A 24560-nucleotide genomic window follows, 5' to 3' on the forward strand; every position below is an offset into this window, starting at 1 on the left:
CCTGTGTTCTAAAAATAAATGAAAGCAGGAGATGTAATGGGCTGAGGCTTGAGTTGATGCACTGAGGTTCCAAGTATGTGAGGCTAAAGAGTAATTAGGGTTATACTCTATTAATATACATGATTGGTTAAAGAATGGTCCCCACCACTTCCATGCAAGTCCTGATGTGTTGTGGTAGGAAATGATGATTTTGGTGGTGAGGCAGAGAGATGACAGGTGGAAGAGAAGCTGGGAGAGATTGGGGCCTGGGTTCCATACTCCTAGTTGCCAGGGTCGTGGCTGCTGATCTAGCTAGCTTTGACCAGCTGCACACACATATCACCGATTCTCTTCCACCCCTGATCCTCTTTCACCGAGGAACAGCATCACCGACTTAGATTTTCCCCAACCTGAATTCTGACTCCTGCTGATTTTAAAATACACGGTCTTCACAGTTTCTTACTGGATAGGCAATGATCAAATGAAGGCATCAGTATAGCATATAAGTGAGAAGCCTCAGCCAGAAAAGGCAGGCGCACTAGAAGCCCTCAGAGGTTGAGACAGATTCATTCCATCTTCCACCTTGTGGTGCCTGGAGGCCGAAATGCGCAAACCTGGGAGACATCTAGAGAGATCCAGGAGGGCAGAGGAAGGAGGCAGGAGCTCAAGCCCAAGGAACAAAGGAGAGATAGCTCAAAGAAAGCTAACTAGGCCCCAGGAAAGGCAACAAGAGACTTTGAAAGAGAGCAAATAAAGGATTTGGACTTAATCCCCGGTGGCATGTGTGGTGATTACTGAACTGAAACGAAGCCAAGCTCCCCAGAGACCCAAGAAAGTCCCTCAACAGAGAACATTACACTTTATAAAGAACACTACATTGTGGCGCCCAAATGTGGGACCAAGAATCTTCACCTGGGACCCAGAAATCAGGGTGAGTACAAAAATAAACAAGGAAACTTTGTTAAGGGTTAAAGTAATATTTCAGCTGAAATGGGACAAATGTTTAGAAACAGCCTTCTTTTCCAATTCAAGGAAAATGTGTAGAGAGCATTGTCAGACTTATGAAAGCCAAGGTTTGATTGTAACTTGGGGAGCAAAATCATTGAACTTTAGAAACAAAAGGTGCCATCTCCTTGGTTCTCTAAGGAAAAGAATTGAATCCAGACGAGTAAATTAAGTAGGGAGAGCAACTATGTCATATTATTATATACGGACCTGACTCACCTAAAGAAACACTTTATACATAGTACCATTGTACAACTGGCTTTAAGAAATTACATATATTAGAATAAGAAAAGAGAAAGGAGCAGAGGTGAGATCCAGATAAAACGCAAGTAAAAGGATGGAAGCAATTAGACAAGAAAGAGTTATACACCCTGAGTGTGTACTGCTGGTGAAGGAGAAATTAGTCCCTGACCTCCCTCCCTCAATTGGGCTCATGGGTGAGGAGAAGGAGGAGGGGGATTACTGGACACAATCAGCACCACCTATGAAGCAGCCTGTGACAAGATTTTAAGAAAATTATTAGGCTAAAAAGAGAACCACAGGCTATATCTGATTTAATACATGCATAATCACCCTGTGATTGAAGTTTTGACTCTTTCAGGTCAACAGAGAAGATACCCTGATTCCAAGCAAATGAAGGATTGAAAGGATAATTTTATGATTAATTACCTTATGTGAAGATGTTACTAGATAATTTGGCTTATGAAATCTTAACCCCTAGTAATTGGAAATCCATAGCAAGGACGTGTTTAGAACCTGGACAAAACTTGTTGTTGCTTTTGGAGTATAGTGAACAATGCAGGATACAAGCCCAAGACAATAAGCAAACTGGAGTTAACATACAAATCACTTTTGACCAACTAGCAGGTGAAAGTCAGTACATAGACAAAAAGTCCTTTGAAGAACACCTGAAAAAGGGCTGAGGAAAGTTATAGGGTAAAATTAGAGCTGAGATTTTGCATGGAAAACTGAACATACAAGAAAAAATGATGGGAAATAAATGTTAGAAGCATTAGGTCCCTGGCTAAATGTCCAGCCACTGCTGTAACTAAGCAAGTAGAGAAGGAGAAGATATGGTAAAGGGATGGTATGAGTTGAAAAGTCTAAGATAAGAAAAACCTTTACAAGGAAAGGAGGCCAGGTTGCTTAAGGATGTAAAAAAGGAAGGATACCTATTGCTTGTGTTTTATTATTTAAATTGTCTGCAAGATTTAAAATTTAAAAAGAATACATGAAAGAGAATTTAAGGAAAAAACGTGGAGAAAAATTTAATGGAAAGAAAAGAAAGCAAGAGAAAAATCTCAAACAGGAAAAAGTAGAAAAGTATTCCTAAATACTGTCTTCCCTTCCCTTCTGTAAGGAAGACATATTTCCTTTATCTTAGATATCACAGCCTGGAAACCCTTTTCATCCCGTATTCTAATAGAAGCTGGGTCATTCCACCAACAGCCAGTTGAAGGAATCCTACAAATGATTGCAAATACAAATTAACACATCCTCCCTCAAGGTAGCCTATTCTAACACACCTAGAAAAGTGAAGCTCATTGAATAATTGAGAGGCAGTGCATAGAACAAAAAAGCCATATCAGATTATTATAAACTAATGAATTCCAGGGGACTCATATTGCTGGCAAAGGACAAGTTTAAGAGGATCCTAACCCCTACAAGGAAAGGGTACTTTCTTGAACCTAGACTAAAGAACAAATATTCGCTCACCAAGAAACAGAAATAGCATCTAAAAAGAAGAATCAGCGATGGTGCCAATCACATTTTGAATCGTTATTTGTACTGCTGTTTTAGCTCCATTATAGTCATCATGATTGAAGCTAAGTCTATGCTCCATGCTCAAAAACGTTCAGAAATACAATTGCATCTGATCCATACATTCCCTCAAGTTATTGCTCCTTTAAGTTGAAATCATGTTCAATCTCTCACTGGAAAATTTCCAAGAAAAGCAAATATTGATCAGTGGTGCCCTGCTACATGGAAAGAGAAAAGTGATCTCTAGGGGCATAATGTACATTACATGTAGAGGAAGAATACTCCCACAAGGGGTCACTGCTCTAACTCTGTGACTGGATTTCACCAAATTAAACAAAACAAAACAAAACAAAAAACACTTGACAAGGATTTTGAGAAGTTTGCTAAGCTGTTTATCATTATGGGATGTTGGACACTTGGGGCATGAAAGGAAAAATTGAAAAATCTGAGCACTCACCAGAGCTGAGGAAAAGCCTGAAGTTGTCTGGTTCCCATGGACTTGCAATAGGACTACATCCACCAGTGTGACACATAGTCTTCACCTAATTAAATAAAATGATTAGAAGGAAAAATAAATAAGGAAGCATTGAAACGAAATGGTAATGTTGAATCAGCAGTAATACCTGCAATACCTGCAATAGGGAATTTCACATGGAAAAACTGTTGAATTGCAGTTCAGTGGCAGAACATGGAAAGGCCAAAGGGAAAACTGTAATGTTCCTGTTGGTTTTCTGGAGGTCTCTGGACCAGTCTTCCTTTCAGTAGAGTAATCACCATGAGAATAGCCAGGTGTTAAAATCCAAAGTCCAAATTCTTTATTGTCTCCTTGCCTGGGACCCAGCCTGCTTTCTTGAGAGTCTTTCAAATTAGCCTTGATGTCAGTGGGGGAAGTGTAGGAAGACAGGCCAGACACCAAGAGGCTGATGAAGATGGAAATGAATGTCTCTGAGTCCCAGGGCTTGTGCTTCAGCCTCCAGCCACCACAAAGGTGGACGATGGAATGAATGTGTCTCTGGGTTCCTTCTGAGTCTGTGTCTGGCCCTTCTGAGTCTGTCTCTGGCTCAGATCTGGCTAAGTTTATTGCAGCTATGCTCTATTGTGAGTATAAACAACCATGAGACTAGGAAACCATTATTTGTTGCATAAATCAAATCCATATCACTGATTCAGAGGAACTATTCATCACCATGCTAAACCAGATAAACACATTGTCTCATCAATTCATCAACTAGCACCTGTAAGAATACTTTGTTTTAAGTATAGCGCCCCACCATAACAGAAAACAACACAAATCATTTATGATCACAGCTGTTGGGAGAGGGACTCTCTCCTTGACACTGGTGGAAATATTGTGCATTGCCAATGGATTCTTCTCAAGACTAAGTGATCAAAGGAGCGGTTGAATCTCTTTCCATCTAGAAGTTTCTTGAAGGTGAAGGTGACTGCATTTATTCTAACTCAGAGGGTATGGAATACTTTAGATGCAGAAACAGGAACTCAGAGGAAGAGCTGCAAGAAGATCTTGGTTGCTTATCGTCACATGAAGTCTCCTGATGGGAATGCAGGGCTGGTTCAATATTAGGAAAACTATTAGCATAATGAACTAAATCAATAACCAAATTAACAAAAAAAAGATGATTATATCAATAGATGCAGAAAAAGCATTTGATAAAATCCAACACCCATTCCTATTAAAAACATAAGACAGTATAGGAACAAATGGACTTTTCCTTAAAATGATCACTAGCATTTATCGAAAATGAACAGCAAGCATCATTTATAATGGGAATAAATTAGAAGCATTGCCAATAAGATTAGAGGTGAAACAAGGTTGCCCACTATCAGCATTACTATTCAATATTATTTTAGAAATGTTAGCTTTGTCAATAACAGAAGAAAAAGAGATTAAATGAATTAGAGTAGGTAATGAAGAAACCAAATTATCACTATTTGAAGATGATATATGATGGTACACATGTAGAACCCTAGTAATAAACTAACTTGAAAAAACTATTAAAGTCAACCACAATCTCTACATAACGCTACATGATACAAAATAAATCCACATAAATCACCAGCATTTGTATACATCACCAACAACCCAATAGCAAGAGATAAAGAGAAATTCCATTTAAAATAACTGTTGATAGTATAAAATATTTGGGAGTCTACCTGACAAGGGAAAACCAGGAACTTTATGAGCACAACTACAAAACACTTTCCACACAAAGTCAGATCTAAACAATTGAAAAATATCAATACTTTTGGAAGCGGTTGCTGAGCGAACATGGGTCAAAATAAAAAATAATTCAAAATTAATCTACTGATGCAGTCCTAAACCAATCAGACTCCAAGAAACTAATTTATATCTAGAAAATGTTAATAAAATCTGTCTGAACAAAAGTTCAAGACTTAAATGGAAATTAATGAAAAATTTCCAAATGAAGGTGGTCTACCTGTACCTGAGATCTAAAACCATTATATAAAGCAGTGGCACAAAAACCATTTGGTACTGGCTAAGAAAGCAGCAGTTTACAGTGGAATAGTGTAATGGGCCGAAGCTTGAGCACATGCACTGATGTCCCGCTATGAGGTTAAATAGTACTGACCATACCTATTAATACATGCTTGAGAAGGAATGGCCTGCCCAAAGACGCCAGCTTTGGGATAAGAATCACTATTGACAAAATTGTTGGAAGAAAATGCAAACTATTGTGGCAGAAACTAGGTGCATTGAATTCCACACCTACCATAGACTGTATATGACCGGAATGAGCTCATGGTGGTGACACAGCATGATATTATAAACAAACTAGGAGAACAAGGGATAGCTACCTTCATATCTGTGGGAGAAGGAAGAAATTTCTGGACTAAAGAAGAACTGAAGATCATTATTGATCATGAAATAGATAATTAATTATATCAAGTTAAAAAGCCACCAACAAAACCAATGAAGCAAGAGATTAGAAAGGAAGCAATAAATTGGGAAAACATTTTTACATTCAAAGTGTCTGATAAAGGCCTCATTTCTAAAATATATGGGGAACTGAGCCAAATTTATAAGAATTCTAGCCTTTCTTCAATTGATAAATGGTCAAAGGATATGAACAGACAATTTTCAGATGATGAAACTGAAACTATACTAATTTCATGCGAAAAGTGCCATAAATCATTACCGATCAGAGAAATGTGAATTAATACAACCCCGAGATAGCCATCAAACCCAGTTTTATCGTCAAGATGACAGGAAAAAAGATAATGACAAATGTTAGAGGGGATGTGGCAAAACTGGGACACTAATACATTGTTGGTGGAACTGTAAACGAATACAACCATTCTGGAGAGAAGTTTGGAACTATGCTCAAAATGTGTTCAAACTGTGCATGCCCTTTGATCCAGCAGTGTTACTACTGGGATTATATCCCAAAGAGATCCTAAAGGAAGGAAAGGAACCAAAATGTAAATGTTTGTATAAGTCTTTGGGGTAGTGGTACTGAAATTGGAAACTGAATGGATGCCCATCAATTCAAGAAAATGTTGAGTAAATTGTGTGGTATATGAAATGTTGTAGAACATTATTGTTCTATAAGAAAGAGCAGAGATGGTTAAAATAAACTCTGTTAGTGTCATGAGCATTCTTATATCTCTAACAAACCAACAGTCAGAGTTACAAAGAGAAATCCCATTTAAAGTACCTATTGATAATATAAAATATTTTGTAACCCATCTGCCAAGCGAAAATCAGAAACTTTATGAACAAATTACAGACCACTTTTCACACACAAATTGTTCGATCTAACTAATTAGAAAATATTAAATGCTCTCGTGTTAGGGCGAGCAATTATAATAAAGATGATATTACCAAACTTAATCTATTTATTTAGCGCTATACCAACTGTAGACTCCCAAAAAACTTATATTTTTGTAATGACCGTGAAAATAACAAACAAAACTATATGGAAAAACAAAACGGTCAAGAATTTCAAGGAATTAATGGAAAAAAATCAAATGAAGGTGGCTTAGCTACCAGATCTAAAATTAGTATTATAGAAAGCAGCAGTTACCAAAACCATTTGGTATTACAAAGTGAATACATTAGTTGATCAGTGGAATAGGTTAGGTCTAAGGACAAAAACAGTCGTCAACCATAGCAACCTATTTTGATAAACCAAAAGACCCGAGCTTTGGGATAAGAACTTACTGTTTGATAAAATTATGTTGGGAAAATTGGAACCATGGTGAAGTCAGGCATTGATCCATACTTAACTCCGTACACCAAGATAAGGTCAAATGGGTTCATGACCTAGGCATAAAGAATGAAATTATTAATAAATTAGAGGAAACACAGGATAGTTTACCTCTCAGATTCCATGGAAGGGGAAGGACTCTTATGATCAAAGAAGAACCAGAGATCATTACTGATCACAAAATAGAAAAATTTCGACTATACCAAACTGAAAAAGTTTTGTACAAAACAAACCACGCAGAAAAGATTAGAAGGGAAGCAATAAACTGGGAAAAAATATATTTACAGCGAAAGGTTCTGATAAAGGCCTCTATTTCCAAAGTTTATATAGAGAATTAACTCTAATTTATAAAAATCAAGCACCTCCAATTGAAAAATGGTCAAGGATATGAACAGACACCGATGAAGAAACTATTGAAACTATTTCTAGCCAAGAAAGATGCCCAAGTCATTATTAATCAGAGAAATGCAAATTAAGACAACTCTAAGATAATATCACACACCCGTTTGAGATTGGCTAAGACAGGAAAAACAGTGATGATTAGTTGAGGGATGTGGAAAAACTGGGACATTGATGCATTGTTTTTGGAGTTGTGAACAGATCCAACCATTCCTGAGAGTAGTTTTGGAACTATGCTCAAAAAGTTAATAAAATGTGCATACCCTTTCTGATCCAGCAGTGATACTACTGGGCTTATATCCCAAAGAGATCATAAAGAAGGGAAAGGACCTGTATGTAATAAATGTTTCAGGGCAAGTCTGTTTCTAGTGGCTAGAAACTGAAACTGAATGATCACTCTAGTGGGAGAATGGCTGAATAAATTGTTGTATATGAATATTATGGAATATTATTGTTCCAAGAAATGACCAACAGGATGATTTCAGAAAGGCCTGAGACTATCAGGGTCATTAGAGGCTTGTTGATGCAATGAGGTCCCAAGTACATGAGGCTAGATAGTAATTGGGCTATACTTCTATTAATATACATGATTGGATTAAGAATGGTCCCTGCCCACCTCCTTGCAAGTCCTGATGTGTTGGGGAAGAGGAATGATTACCTTGGTGGTGGATGCAGAGAGGAAGAAGACAAGCTGGAAGAGATTGGGCCGAGTTCGAGACTCTGGGTGAGTTGTTGTTGTGTATGCTGGTCGACGGGCTTCGACCTAGCTGCACACATTGCTATCGCCGATTTCTCCACGTCCGGATCCTTCTTCACTGGAGAATAAAGACTGATTTCCCAACCCGAATTCCCGGTCTTGCATGATCTTAAAATATACGATCTTAACATTACATGAACTGATGCTGAGTGAAATGGAGCAGGCACTAGGAGATCATTATATATCAACAACAATATCATATATGATGACCAGTTCCATGGACCAGGGCCATCCTGCACGAGATCAACCAAATCATTTCCAATGGAGCAGTAATGAACTGAACTGAAGGCGCCCAGAGAAAGAACCTGGGAGATGACTAAAACCATTACATTGAATTTAATCCTTATATTTATGCCCAATTGTGTTTTTGATTTCCTTCCACTAAATAATGAAAATATTTCAGAGTCTGATTTCAGAAAAATAACGGTTTGAAGTCATGTATTCTTATTGTGTATGTACTTATATTTTAATATATTTAATATCTACTGGTCATCCTGCCATCTGGGAGGGGTGGGGTAAGTAGAAAATTGGAATGTAGGTTTGGCAATTGTTAATGCTGTAAAGTTACCCATACATATAACCTGTGGCAAATAAAGGCTATTAAATTAAAAAGAAGACCATCAGAATGATTTCAGTCAGACTGGAGAAACTTAAAAAGAACTGATGCTGAGGAAATGAGTGAAACAGGCGTGACTATAATATTAGCAACAAATATTATAATGACAATTCATGATGGCCTCTTCATATGAAATGATTCAAACCAGTACCAATTGTTCAGTGATGAAGAGAGCCATCTTCACCAGGAAAGACCAGTCGTGGGAGCGAGTGGACCACAACATAGCACTCTCACTCTTTTTGTTGTTGTTTGCTTTCATTTTATTTTCTTTATCATTTTCTTTTCTGCTTTGATTTGATTTTTTTTGTACAGCAAGATAATTGTATAAATATGTATGCATATATTCCATTTAACATATTTCAACTATGTTTAACACATATTGGACTACTTGCCATCCAGGGGAGGGTGGTGGGAGAAGTGGGGGGAAAAAACTGAAACAAGATTTTCCAAGGGCTAATTTGAATAATTATCTATGCATATGTTTTGAAAAATAAAAAAGCTTTAATAAAAAAACAAAATAAAATGTACCATGATACACTTTAAAAAAAATAAATAAAATATTGTCAAAAATAAAGAGAAAAGCCCCCCCACACAAAAAGACTCCTAATGACCATAGCATAAAATCAATTCATCAACATAAGTGAAGTGTCCCTTGACACAAGTGATATTAAAATGCCCATGGATGGGGAAGAGATACACCTTATATAGCAGAAATGGTGCTTCCAGCCCATTCTTGGAGGGGGGCAGCCATGCTGATTAATGGTACATGTAGGAATGGCTCTTCTTGATCCTGATCATCACAAACTCTAGGAACCAATAATTTTTAATATTTTGCTTTGGTTCCATACTGTCATTACCATGAAGCCAAGTCAATTCTAGCTGTTCAAAAACATCTAAAATAATACCATTCCATCTGATCCTTACCTTCTAAGGAAGGCGCAGTAATTTCGGTGAAAATCAGGTCCAATTGCCCACTTAACCTTTCAGAAAAAGCACATATGGATTAGTGGTGATTGGATTTCAAATAATTAAAAAACCGGATAGGCTTTTCAAAGATGCTAAGCTGTTCATCTTTATGGGGTGTTGGACACTTGGGGCATGAAAAGAAACAGAAAAATCTGAGCACTCACCAGAGCTGAGGAGAAGCCCAAGACTGCAGTTGCCTGGTCTCGCCAAGACTGGCATAGATCCAATTAGTGTGTGGACACATACCTTCCCTAATTAAAAATTAATGCTTAGCTGCGAAAGATAATTGTTTTACACTGAAAGGTTAAAGACTTAACTGCAATAGGGAATTTCAACCTGAAAACGCTGTTGGATTGCAGCCCAGTGGTAGAATGCAGAAAGACCAAAGAACAAACACCACAAAATCATTTATGATCATGACTTTTGGGAGAGATGCTTTCTCACTGGTACTGGTGGAAATATTGTGCCTTGCCAATGGATTCTTCTCAGGTCTTATGTTGAACAAAGGATTGGTTGAATCTCTTTCCATGTAAAAGATTCCCTAAGGTGAAGGTGGCCACATTTTAGATTACTCAGATGGAATAGAATACTTTAGGAGGCAGAAAATGAGGGGAAAAAGGGAGAAAAAAGAAGATCCGTCAAATAGATGTTGCTTCCTAATCTCTACATGAAGTCTCCAGATGACCTCAGTACAAGATCATTTCACTGACACAATGAGGTTTTGTATTAATTACCATGTAGACTCATGGGCCAGGAAGGAAGAACAGATTGTACCGCAGAGATAGGGTACAAGCCCATTCTGAAGGAGACAGCCATGCTGACCAAAGATACATGAAGGAATGGCTCCTGTTTATCCTGATGTTCACAGTTTAGGGGTAGGGTTAGGTCCCAGTTTTCCCAAGACCTTCAACATTTGTCATTTTCCTTGCCTATCTTAGCCAACTGATACAGGTGTAGTGGTATTTCGAGTTGTAAGAATTTTACTTCTATCAATAATGACTTGAAGTATCTTTCATGGCTAGAAATAGTTTCAATTTCATCGAAAATTGTCTGTTTGTATCCTTGACCATTTATCAATTGGAGAATAGCTTGATTTCTTATAAATTAGAGTCAATTTATATATGTTGAAATGTGAGGCCTTATTTAGAACTTTTAACTGTAAAATAAGCCCCCAGTTTGTTGCCCCCTTTCTAATCTTGTTTGCATTAGTTTTGTTTTGTTAAAAGCTTTTTAATTTGATGTAATCAGCTCTTCTTCTATTTCAGATCACTAATGATCTCTAGTTCTTCTGTCACAAATTTTCCTTTCTCCAAGTTCTAGAGAAAATTATCCTATGTTCCTCTAATTTATTTATATTCTCGGGAACAATGCTTTTCACACTACCGTCCCATCACCATGTCGAGTCTTTCGTGGTTCCATGGTTTCAAAGTTGTTTTTTTCCCATCTAGATAGGTCCATAGCCCCCTTTCTGACCATTTCCCACTTCTCTTCCAGCCCCTTTTCTCACTCTGCTGGTCATCATGTTTCAGTCTGGTCTAACCCCTCCCATGCCATGCTGCCCCAAGATGCTATGTTGAGCCAAGCTTCCCACCACTGAAAGCTGAGAGCCATACCCCCATCTTTTAGAGAGCTTAGAGGGAATTAGGTGGGCAGGGTGCTCCTGGCTCAGAAGAAGATAAAAGGGACTGGGATCTGCCCTGAGATCCCTGTCCCCTCAGGAGATGGAACCGGCTGGCTCTCAGGGACAAGCTTGATCCTCCACTGCCCTCAGATCTCTCAGCACCCGGCTCCAAACAGTAAGCCTGAGATTTGTTCTGTGGAGCTCTAGTCTGTGAGGCAACTGTCCTTTCAGTAATAAAATCAAGCCTAACTTCCTCTTGATCCCCCTGCCCTGAATAGAGCATTTGGTGTCAGAGTTTGGGAAACAGAAGCCTGACTCTCAATTTATGGCCCTGGCTGTCTTAAACTGAACCAGAAGTTTCAGAGGTCATGAATGCTTAGGATGGCTGAGACCAAAGCCACAGCTCCCTGGGTCAAGGATACTTTTATTTTCACCATGGCATTTGATCTTCTGTCTCAAATGACTGTAGCTTTCTTCAGAGCAGTGCACAAGATTTGAAATACATTTATATTGAAACATGTTTGTATTTTATATTCAGGTCCAAATTCTCTCCTTCCTTCAGCATCTTCTTTCACCTATCCCTCTGAAAAAGAACAAAATATATTACAAACACATATTCAAGCAAAATGAATTCTAGCCTTGGCCTTGACAAAGAAAACAACAACAAATGCTTCAATTTGTACTTGGCAACCACCTGTCTTCCTGAAGGTAGCTCATGTTCTTCATCACGAGTCCTGAACCTGCTGCATTGCTTTCCCCCCGATTTTGTGGCTTTTTTAAAAGCAGACCTTGCAGATAAACGGCACCCAGGGGAAAAAAAACAATTAACAAAATACAACTGTCCATTTGGAGTTGTCTCAAATAGCCATCTGGTTTTGGGGACACCTTCAGATGATGCACCCCTCTGATTTGGGTGTAGTGTTCAGAGCAGTTTCCAGCTAACTGGCTTCTCTGGTTCAGGTCACTTGCACAGGTCGTCCTTCTCTTGCTAGAAAATCTCCTGCAAAATTGAGCTTAGCAGAATCATAATTTTCTTTGTAAAATAACCAGGTCAAAATCATGAAAGTTAGCTTCACCCTTACATCTCTACTATTAGGAAATCAAATGTGAACCATTTGGACCAGAGAGTTTACATTTTTAGGTTACCAATTGATATAATTCTTGATAAAACTCAGATACAACAGAAAATTAGAACCCAATTTTGATGCTTGGCATTGTTCATTCATCCCTTAGGAGGATGAGAGTCTGCTATTTTTCTGTAAGAAGATGGGCTCTAATACAAAAATGAATTCATTATTATTGTTCTGTAAGAAATGACCCAGAAACATTGATGCATTGTTGGTGGAGTTGTGAACGAATCCAACGATTTTGGAGAGTAGTTTGGAACTATGCTCAAAAAAGTTGTCAACTGTGATCCAGCAGTAAGCTACTGGGATTATATCCAAAGAATCCCAAAGAAGGAAAGGATCTGTATGCACGAATGTTTGCAGCCCTTTTGTAGTGGCTAAAAACGGGAAACTGAATGATCCATCAGTTGGAGAATGGCTGAATAAATCAGACATATGAATATTATGGAATATTACTGCTCTGTAAGAAATGACCAACAGGATAATTTCAGAAAGACCTGAGAGACTTACATGAACTGGATGCTGAGGAAATGAGCAGAACCAGGATCATTATATGCCTTCAACAACAATGTATGATGATCAATTCTGATGGACGAGGTCTCTTCAACCATGAGATGAACCAAAATCAGTTCCAGTAGCAGAGCAGTAATGAATTGAACCAACAGACACCCAGAGAAAGAACTGTTGGAAATGAGTATGGAATCCATCATATTAGAATCTCCAAACCCTCTTTTTGTCCACCTGCATTTTTTATCTCCTTCAGGCTAATTGTACAATATTTCAAAGTCCAATTCCTTTTGTGCCATAAAATAATTGTTTGGACATGTATAATTATATTGTATTTAATCTGGCACTGAATCATTTAACATGTATTATTCAACCTACCATCTGGGAGGGGTGGGGAAGGAGGAAAAATTGAACAAAAGGTTTGGCACCGTCAGGTTTTGGCAAAATTACCCATGCAGGCAACCTCCCAGCCGCCAAGGTAGAAGAGATAAATGAATCTCCCTGCCTCAAGAGGGCCGGGCTTCCCCCAGAGTGCTCCTCTCCATCCCCAGTCAATGTTCTGGGAGGCCCCTCTTAAGCCCAAGAGCTCTCCATCTATATGGACGTCCCAAAGGCTAACCCTCCTGGAGGCAGGGATTAGGTTGCTCCAGAAAGTGTTCTTGTAGTCCTAAGAACTTCAAGGGAGGTGTGACCACAAGCATTGGTTGTTCATCAGTATTAGCAACCCATCGCCTCGCAATTTTCCAAGATATGAACTAACAAGCACAGTATTGTACTCCCATGAGTTGTAATACCTCAGGGACCCTTTTATTATCACCTCCCTTGAGTTTTCACCTTGTTTCAAGTTGAGTTGACACTAGGATTCCAGTATATATATATATATATATATATATATATATATATATAAAATAAAAACATGAATTCATGTAAAAGTTGCCAGATTAACTCCAATTATCATTGGTTCTGGGGTGTGAAATTAAATACATTGAATAATCAATTTCAAAACTGTGCATATCAAGTATGTTACTTAATAATAAAACACTTTCAACTCCTAGCCATGTCAAATGAATAACCCCTAGTAAAAATGGATCTCTTTCTAAGATGGACCACAAGTCAGTCTTCTCTTCAAATAATTAAGTAGGCTGTTATCATTTTCATTACCACAGAACACAGACAGTTATGATGTTAACTTCATTAAACTGCAGAATTATACTCTGGTTTCCCAAGTCTTTGCATCATTTGCCTAATTATTCCCTATGCCCTTAAGAAAAATTAAAGTACATTCTCTTACACAAGAATATCTAACCAGTAACGTGTGAGTTGACAAACCAAGTACTTAAATCTCACTGTTTAAAATACAAAGAACAAAAAATTCCTAATCAAATACATCTAAATCTTATATTATGATCTCACTATGGTAACTTGGATGTAGTCTGGGAATAACATAAAAAAAATCTATTTAGTTGCATTTGTACTGAATAACACCTCTCTAAATTCATGTCAATTCCAGGCAAAAGTTAGACAGCCAAGCTTAAAGTCATCCAGGTGGGATATTTTTCCATTCAACAGGAAGTGGAGAAATTGAGTCAGGAGAATCCTTGCACAGTTCAAAATATGAACCTCCACCTTCCAAGAGAACTACAACCACAGTATGCAATGTCAACCCCCTATTACAATCTAGAAACATTGACTCTACTGAAAAGCATACTGGAGTCCTCTCAGAATAATTTCAGTTACAGTCTCATGAGGTCTTAAACAGCAAGTTCCAGTAAGGAGAGCTTCGGGTGGATTTGGTTTTCAAGGATCACATTTTCTGGATAATAAGTATTGACTATAATCTCACATAGGTAACAGTGAGACAGGAAAAATCACAATTTATCTTGATATTATCTAGTACTCATGGTAAGCAGATGCTTTTCATCCCAGTTCCAATATGATAAAAATGATTTTGCTTCAGGCTTTGTAGTAATACCAGAACAAAGACTGGACAGTATGTGCAAATGTGACAATCCCAAATTATATTTAGAGAATGGGTTATAAAAAAGTTGTCTATAGTAAAACAAGTTCTGTTATTAACCTGTACAAATGGACAGAGACAGAGACTCCTGCTCTGAGAAACCCTTTAAACAATGGGAACATCTTTCAGTTGATTCTGGGGCCAGCTGGCATGTACTTCTGCACTGCTTTACACACAACTTCTAATCCCAGATTGTCACAGGACAAACAATTCCCTTTACCTTATGCAGATGGACAGTGGAAGCATCCTTGAATTCTGGGGGCAAAACTTCCTTTTGTCATATAGTCTGGAAAATTTCAGTCAGCTTTTGTCTGAGCCAGGGACCCCCTACCTTGCAAACTTCAGCTTGAGCATGATGTTTTTAGCCAGAGGCCAAAGCCAGAACTAAAGTGGCAGGAGTGTTGGTGCAGGATTTTTTGTCCCCAGGTGACTGGGCACCCAGTGCCGCCTCGGAAGCAGAGATGTTACAAAGTGGATCGATTCTCTGCCTCTTGTGCTCATCCTGGCCTAGCAGTCAATGGCCAGAAATCCCAGGTCCTCCATCAGGAAGCGTCACACCACCCATAGGGGAAACCACCAGGTACAGCAAGTAGAGAAGTTCTGAATGCTGTGGATAAGCTCACCTTTGGCAGTCTCGTTACATGTAACTGTCGGACTTGTGAGCTCACTTCAACAAGGGCAAGATAAGATCCTAGGGTTTAAGATAGGGCAAGCTGCCCAGCCCATAAGAATTAGACCACAATTCTTCATCCTTTGCGAATTTCCCTTCTAGGAAATTCTAGAAGGTCTGCAGAGCCCTTGTAAAGGACCCTGTAGTTATATGCCTCTGAAACCTGGACAGTATCCCAGCACCACACCAGGAAACCGAATCGTCCATTTCAATTGTCTTGGGAAGATCCTGAAGATCACCAGGCAGGAAAAGGTACTGGACACGGAGGACCTTCCCCAAACTAAACTGCCAAGCGTTCCAGCTCTACTGCAGCGAACGCAACTCTGCTGGGCCAGCGATAGTGTTTGGAGTGCTCGATGTACACCTGCCAAATATTTTATACATTTTATGGAGAACTCACAAAGGGCAAGTGCTCACAAGGTGGTCAGAAAAAGTGATAAAAGGATACTCTCAAGGTCTCTCTTAAGAATGTTAGAATCCAACCATTCTGGAGAGAAATTTGGAACTATGCCCAAAGGGCTATCAAACTGTGCATACTCTTAGACCCAGCAGTGTTTCTACTGGGTCTCTATATCAAGGAAATGAAAAAGGAAGGCAAAGGACTCACACATGCAAAAATGTTTGTAGCAGCTTTTTGGGTGGTAGGAAAGAATTGGAAAAGGAGTGGATGCCCATCCACTGGGGAATGACTAAACAAGTTGTGGTATATGAACACAATGGAATATTATTGTTGTATGAGAAGTGATGTGCAAGCTGATTTTACAAAGCCCTAGAAAGATTTACATGAACTGATGCTGAGCAAAACAAGCAGAACCAGCAATACATTATACACAATAAGAGCAAGAATGTGCATTGGTCAACTATGAAAGACTTGGTTCTTCCTGTGTTCTAAAAATAAATGAAAGCAGGAGATGTAATGGGCTGAGGCTTGAGTTGATGCACTGAGGTTCCAAGTATGTGAGGCTAAAGAGTAATTAGGGTTATACTCTATTAATATACATGATTGGTTAAAGAATGGTCCCCACCACTTCCATGCAAGTCCTGATGTGTTGTGGTAGGAAATGATGATTTTGGTGGTGAGGCAGAGAGATGACAGGTGGAAGAGAAGCTGGGAGAGATTGGGGCCTGGGTTCCATACTCCTAGTTGCCAGGGTCGTGGCTGCTGATCTAGCTAGCTTTGACCAGCTGCACACACATATCACCGATTCTCTTCCACCCCTGATCCTCTTTCACCGAGGAACAGCATCACCGACTTAGATTTTCCCCAACCTGAATTCTGACTCCTGCTGATTTTAAAATACACGGTCTTCACAGTTTCTTACTGGATAGGCAATGATCAAATGAAGGCATCAGTATAGCATATAAGTGAGAAGCCTCAGCCAGAAAAGGCAGGCGCACTAGAAGCCCTCAGAGGTTGAGACAGATTCATTCCATCTTCCACCTTGTGGTGCCTGGAGGCCGAAATGCGCAAACCTGGGAGACATCTAGAGAGATCCAGGAGGGCAGAGGAAGGAGGCAGGAGCTCAAGCCCAAGGAACAAAGGAGAGATAGCTCAAAGAAAGCTAACTAGGCCCCAGGAAAGGCAACAAGAGACTTTGAAAGAGAGCAAATAAAGGATTTGGACTTAATCCCCGGTGGCATGTGTGGTGATTACTGAACTGAAACGAAGCCAAGCTCCCCAGAGACCCAAGAAAGTCCCTCAACAGAGAACATTACACTTTAAAGAACACTACATTGTGGCGCCCAAATGTGGGACCAAGAATCTTCACCTGGGACCCAGAAATCAGGGTGAGTACAAAAATAAACAAGGAAACTTTGTTAAGGGTTAAAGTAATATTTCAGCTGAAATGGGACAAATGTTTAGAAACAGCCTTCTTTTCCAACTAAGGAAATGTAGAGAAAGCATTGTCAGACTTATGAAAGTTAAGGTTTGATTGTAACTTGGGGAGCAAAATCATTGAACTTTAGAAACAAAAGGTGCCATCTCCTTGGTTCTCTAAGGAAAAGAATTGAATCCAGACGAGTAAATTAAGTAGGGAGAGCAACTATGTCATATTATTATATACGGACCTGACTCACCTAAAGAAACACTTTATACATAGTACCATTGTACAACTGGCTTTAAGAAATTACATATATTAGAATAAGAAAAGAGAAAGGAGCAGAGGTGAGATCCAGATAAAACGCAAGTAAAAGGATGGAAGCAATTAGACAAGAAAGAGTTATACACCCTGAGTGTGTACTGCTGGTGAAGGAGAAATTAGTCCCTGACCTCCCTCCCTCAATTGGGCTCATGGGTGAGGAGAAGGAGGAGGGGGATTACTGGACACAATCAGCACCACCTATGAAGCAGCCTGTGACAAGATTTTAAGAAAATTATTAGGCTAAAAAGAGAACCACAGGCTATATCTGATTTAATACATGCATAATCACCCTGTGATTGAAGTTTTGACTCTTTCAGGTCAACAGAGAAGATACCCTGATTCCAAGCAAATGAAGGATTGAAAGGATAATTTTATGATTAATTACCTTATGTGAAGATGTTAGATAATTTGGCTTATGAAATCTTAACCTCTAATTATGGAAACCATAGCAAGGACGTGTTTTAGAACCCAATAAAACTTGTTGTTGCTTTTGGAGTATAGTGAACAATGCAGGATACAAGCCCAAGACAATAAGCAAACTGGAGTTAATATAAAATCACTTTTGGACCAACTAGCAGGTGAAAGTCAGTACACAGACAAAAAGTCCTTTGAAGAACATCCCAAAAAGGGCTGAGGAAAGTTATAGGACAAAATTAGAGCTGAGATTTTGCATGGAAAACTGAACATACAAGAAAAAATGATGGGAAATAAATATTAGAAGCATTAGGTCCCTGGCTAAATGTCCAGCCACTGCTGTAACTAATCAAGTAGAGAAGGAGAAGATATGAAGGATGGTATGAGTTGAAAAGTCTAGGATAAGAAAAACCTTTAGAAGGAAAGGAGGCCAGGTTTAAGGATGTAAAAAAAGGAAGGATACTCTATTGCTTGTGTTTTATTATTTAAATTGTCTGCAAGATTTAAAATTTAAAAAGAATACATGAAAGAGAATTTAAGGAAAAAACGTGGAGAAAAATTTAATGGAAAGAAAAGAAAGCAAGAGAAAAATCTCAAACAGGAAAAAGTAGAAAAGTATTCCTAAATACTGTCTTCCCTTCCCTTCTGTAAGGAAGACATATTTCCTTTATCTTAGATATCACAGCCTGGAAACCCTTTTCATCCCGTATTCTAATAGAAGCTGGGTCATTCCAACAACAGCCAGTTGAAGGAATCCTACAAATGATTGCAAATACAAATTAACACATCCTCCCTCAAGGTGGCCTATTCTAACACACCTAGAAAAGTGAAGCTCATTGAATAATTGAGAGGCAGTGCATAGAACAAAAAAGCCATATCAGATTATTATAAACTAATGAATTCTAGGGAACTCATATTGCTGGCAAAGGACAAGTTTAAGAGTATCCTAACCCCTACAAGGAAAGGGTACTTTCTTGAACCTAGACTAAAGAACAAATATTCGCTCACCAAGAAACAGAAATAGCATCTAAAAAGAAGAATCAGCGATGGTGCCAATCACATTTTGAATCGTTATTTGTACTGCTGTTTTCAGTTCCATTATAGTCATCATGATTGGTTGTCATGTTCATGCTCAACAACGTTCAGAAATACAATTGCATCTGATCCATACATTCCCTCAAGTTATTGCTCCTTTAAGTTGAAATCATGTTCAATCTCTCACTGGAAAATTTCCAAGAAAAGCAAATATTGATCAGTGGTGCCCTGCTACATGGAAAGAGAAAAGTGATCTCTAGGGGCATAATCTACATTACATGTAGAGGAAGAATACTCCCACAAGGGGTCACTGCTCTAACTCTGTGACTGGATTTCACCAAATTAAACAAAACAAAACAAAACAAAAAACACTTGACAAGGATTTTGAGAAGTTTGCTAAGCTGTTTATCATTATGGGATGTTGGACACTCGGGGCATGAAAGGAAAAATTGAAAAATCTGAGCACTCACCAGAGCTGAGGAAAAGCCTGAAGTTGTCTGGTTCCCATGGACTTGCAATAGGACTCAACCACTAGTGCAAGACACATAGTCTTCACCTAATTCAACAAAATGTTTAGAAGGAAAAATAAATAAGGAAGCATTGAAACGAAATGGTAATGTTGAATCAGCAGTAATACCCAATACCTGCACAATTTCACATGGAAAAACTGTTGAATTGCAGTTCAGTGGCAGAACATGGAAAGGCCAAAGGGAAAACTGTAATGTTCCTGTTGGTTTTCTGGAGGTCTCTGGACCGGTCTTCCTTTCAGTAGAGTAATCACCATGAGAATAGCCAGGTGTTAAAATCCAAAGTCCAAATTCTTTATTGTCTCCTTGCCTGGGACCCAGCCTGCTTTCTTGAGAGTCTTTCAAATCAGCCTTGATGTCAGTGGGGGAAGTGTAGGAAGACAGGCCAGACACCAAGAGGCTGATGAAGATGGAAATGAATGTCTCTGAGTCCCAGGTGAAGGCTTGTGCTTCAGCCTCCAGCCACCACAAAGGTGGACGATGGAATGAATGTGTCTCTGGGTCCCTTCCGAGTCTGTGTCTGGCCCTTCTGAGTCTGTCTCTGGCTCAGATCTGGCTAAGTTTATTGCAGCTATGCTCTATTGTGAGTATAAACAACCATGAGACTAGGAAACCATTATTTGTTGCATAAATCAAATCCATATCACTGATTCAGAGGAACTATTCATCACCATGCTAAACCAGATAAACACATTGTCTCATCAATTCATCAACTAGCACCTGTAAGAACTTTGTTTTAAGTATAGCGCCCCACCATAACAGAAAACAACACAAATCATTTATGATCACAGCTGTTGGGAGAGGGACTCTCTCCTTGACACTGGTGGAAATATTGTGCATTGCCAATGGATTCTTCTCAAGACTAAGTGATCAAAGGAGCGGTTGAATCTCTTTCCATCTAGAAGTTTCTTGAAGGTGAAGGTGACTGCATTTATTCTAACTCAGAGGGTATGGAATACTTTAGATGCAGAAACAGGAACTCAGAGGAGGAGCTGCAAGAAGATCTTGGTTGCTTATCGTCACATGAAGTCTCCTGATGGGAATGCAGGGCTGGTTCAATATTAGGAAAACTATTAGCATAATTAATTAAATCAATAACCAAATTAACAAAAAAAAGATGATTATATCAATAGATGCAGAAAAAGCATATGATAAAATCCAACACCCATTCCTATTAAAAACATAAGACAGTATAGGAACAAATGGACTTTTCCTTAAAATGATCACTAGCATTTATCGAAAATGAACAGCAAGCATCATTTATAATGGGAATAAATCAGAAGCATTGCCAATAAGATTAGAGGTGAAACAAGGTTGCCCACTATCAGCATTACTATTCAATATTATTTTAGAAATGTTAGCTTTGTCAATAACAGAAGAAAAAAGAGATTAAATGAATTAGAGTAGGTAATGAAGAAACCAAATTATCACTATTTGAAGATGACATATGATGGTACACATGTAGAACCCTTGTAATAAACTAACTTGAAAAAACTATTAAAGTCAACCACAATCTCTACATAACGCTACATGATAAAAATAAACCACATAAATCACCAGCATTTGTATACATCACCAACAACCCAATAGCAAGAGATAAAGAGAAATTCCATTTAAAATAACTGTTGATAGTATAAAATATTTGGGAGTCTACCTGACAAGGGAAAACCAGGAACTATATGAGCACAACTACAACACTTTCCACACAAAGTCAGATCTAAACAATTGAAAAATATCAATACTTTTGGAAGCGGTTGCTGAGCGAACATGGGTCAAAATAAAAAATAATTCAAAATTAATCTACTGATGCAGTCCTAAACCAATCAGACTCCAAGAAACTAATTTATATCTAGAAAATGTTAATAAAATCTGTCTGAACAAAAGTTCAAGACTTAAATGGAAATTAATGAAAAATTTCCAAATGAAGGTGGTCTACCTGTACCTGAGATCTAAAACCATTATATAAAGCAGTGGCACAAAAACCATTTGGTACTGGCTAAGAAAGCAGCAGTTTACAGTGGAATAGTGTAATGGGCCGAAGCTTGAGCACATGCACTGATGTCCCGCTATGAGGTTAAATAGTACTGACCATACCTATTAATACATGCTTGAGAAGGAATGGCCTGCCCAAAGACGCCAGCTTTGGGATAAGAATCACTATTGACAAAATTGTTGGAAGAAAATGCAAACTATTGTGGCAGAAACTAGGTGCATTGAATTCCACACCTACCATAGACTGTATATGACCGGAATGAGCTCATGGTGGTGACACAGCATGATATTATAAACAAACTAGGAGAACAAGGGATAGCTACCTTCATATCTGTGGGAGAAGGAAGAAATTTCTGGACTAAAGAAGAACTGAAGATCATTATTGATCATGAAATAGATAATTAATTATATCAAGTTAAAAAGCCACCAACAAAACCAATGAAGCAAGAGATTAGAAAGGAAGCAATAAACTGGGAAAACATTTTTACATTCAAAGGGTCTGATAAAGGCCTCATTTCTAAAATATATGGAGAACTGACCCAAATTTATAAGAATTCCAGCCTTTCTTCAATTGATAAATGGTCAAAGGATATGAACAGACAATTTTCAGATGATGAAACTGAAACCATACTAATTTCATGCGAAAAGTGCCATAAATCATTACCGATCAGAGAAATGTGAATTAATACAACCCCGAGATAGCCATCAAACCCAGTTTTATCGTCAAGATGACAGGAAAAGATAATGACAAATGTTGGAGGGGATATGGCAAAACTGGGACACTAATACATTGTTGGTGGAACTGTAAACAAATATAACCATTCTGGAAAGAAGTTTGGAACTATGCTCAAAATGTGTTCAAACTGTGCATGCCCTTTGATCCAGCAGTGTTACTACTGGGATTATATCCCAAAGAGATCCTAAAGGAAGGAAAGGAACCAAAATGAAAATGTTTGTATAAGTCTTTGGGGTAGTGGTACTGAAATTGGAAACTGAATGATGCCCATCAATTCAAGAAAATGTTGGTAAATTGTGTGGTATATGAAATGTTGTAGAACATTATTGTTCTATAAGAAAGAGCAGAGATGGTTAAAATAAACTCTGTTAGTGTCATCAGCATTCTTATATATCTCTAACAAAATCCAACAGTCAGAGTTACAAAGAGAAATCCCATTTAAAGTACCTATGGATAATATAAAATATTTTGGATTCTATCTGCCAAGCGAAAATCAGAAACTTTATGAACAAATTACAGACCACTTTTCACACAAAAATTGTTCGATCTAACTAATTAGAAAATATTAAATGCTCTCGTGTTAGGGCGAGCAATTATAATAAAGATGATATTACCAAACTTAATCTATTTATTTAGCGCTATACCAACTGTAGACTCCCAAAAAACTTATATTTTTGTAATGACCGTGAAAATAACAAACAAAACTATATGGAAAAACAAAACGGTCAAGAATTTCAAGGAATTAATGGAAAAAAATCAAATGAAGGTGGCTTAGCTACCAGATCTAAAATTAGTATTATAGAAAGCAGCAGTTACCAAAACCATTTGGTATTACAAAGTGAATACATTAGTTGATCAGTGGAATAGGTTAGGTCTAAGGACAAAAACAGTCGTCAACCATAGCAACCTATTTTGATAAACCAAAAGACCCGAGCTTTGGGATAAGAACTTACTGTTTGATAAAATTATGTTGGGAAAATTGGAACCATGGTGAAGTCAGGCATTGATCCATACTTAACTCCGTACACCAAGATAAGGTCAAATGGGTTCATGACCTAGGCATAAAGAATGAAATTATTAATAAATTAGAGGAAACACAGGATAGTTTACCTCTCAGATTCCATGGAAGGGGAAGGACTCTTATGATCAAAGAAGAACCAGAGATCATTACTGATCACAAAATAGAAAAATTTCGACTATACCAAACTGAAAAAGTTTTGTACAAAACAAACCACGCAGAAAAGATTAGAAGGGAAGCAATAAACTGGGAAAAAATATATTTACAGCGAAAGGTTCTGATAAAGGCCTCTATTTCCAAAGTTTATATAGAGAATTAACTCTAATTTATAAAAATCAAGCACCTCCAATTGAAAAATGGTCAAGGATATGAACAGACACCGATGAAGAAACTATTGAAACTATTTCTAGCCAAGAAAGATGCCCAAGTCATTATTAATCAGAGAAATGCAAATTAAGACAACTCTAAGATAATATCACACACCCGTTTGAGATTGGCTAAGACAGGAAAAACAGTGATGATTAGTTGAGGGATGTGGAAAAACTGGGACATTGATGCATTGTTTTTGGAGTTGTGAACAGATCCAACCATTCCTGAGAGTAGTTTTGGAACTATGCTCAAAAAGTTAATAAACTGTGCATACCCTTTCTGATCCAGCAGTGATACTACTGGGCTTATATCCCAAAGAGATCATAAAGAAGGGAAAGGACCTGTATGTAATAAATGTTTCAGGGCAAGTCTGTTTCTAGTGGCTAGAAACTGAAACTGAATGATCACTCTAGTGGGAGAATGGCTGAATAAATTGTTGTATATGAATATTATGGAATATTATTGTTCCAAGAAATGACCAACAGGATGATTTCAGAAAGGCCTGAGACTATCAGGGTCATTAGAGGCTTGTTGATGCAATGAGGTCCCAAGTACATGAGGCTAGATAGTAATTGGGCTATACTTCTATTAATATACATGATTGGATTAAGAATGGTCCCTGCCCACCTCCTTGCAAGTCCTGATGTGTTGGG

At 38.2% G+C, this 24560-nt stretch overlaps 1 long non-coding RNA gene across 1 annotated transcript; it reads right to left on the reverse strand.

The window, feature by feature from the left end:
- Positions 1-4120: 4120 nt before the first annotated feature.
- On the reverse strand, positions 4121-19797 carry LOC116420242. The gene is made up of 2 exons (XR_004230547.1): positions 19736-19797; positions 4121-4312 (listed from the first exon to the last, which is right to left on the reverse strand). It is a non-coding gene; the product is annotated as an uncharacterized LOC116420242 (long non-coding RNA).
- Between the last annotated feature and the right edge of the window lie 4763 nt (positions 19798-24560).

Source organism: Sarcophilus harrisii, chromosome X (assembly GCF_902635505.1).
Source record: "Sarcophilus harrisii chromosome X, mSarHar1.11, whole genome shotgun sequence".
NCBI classification, from domain to species: domain Eukaryota; kingdom Metazoa; phylum Chordata; class Mammalia; order Dasyuromorphia; family Dasyuridae; genus Sarcophilus; species Sarcophilus harrisii.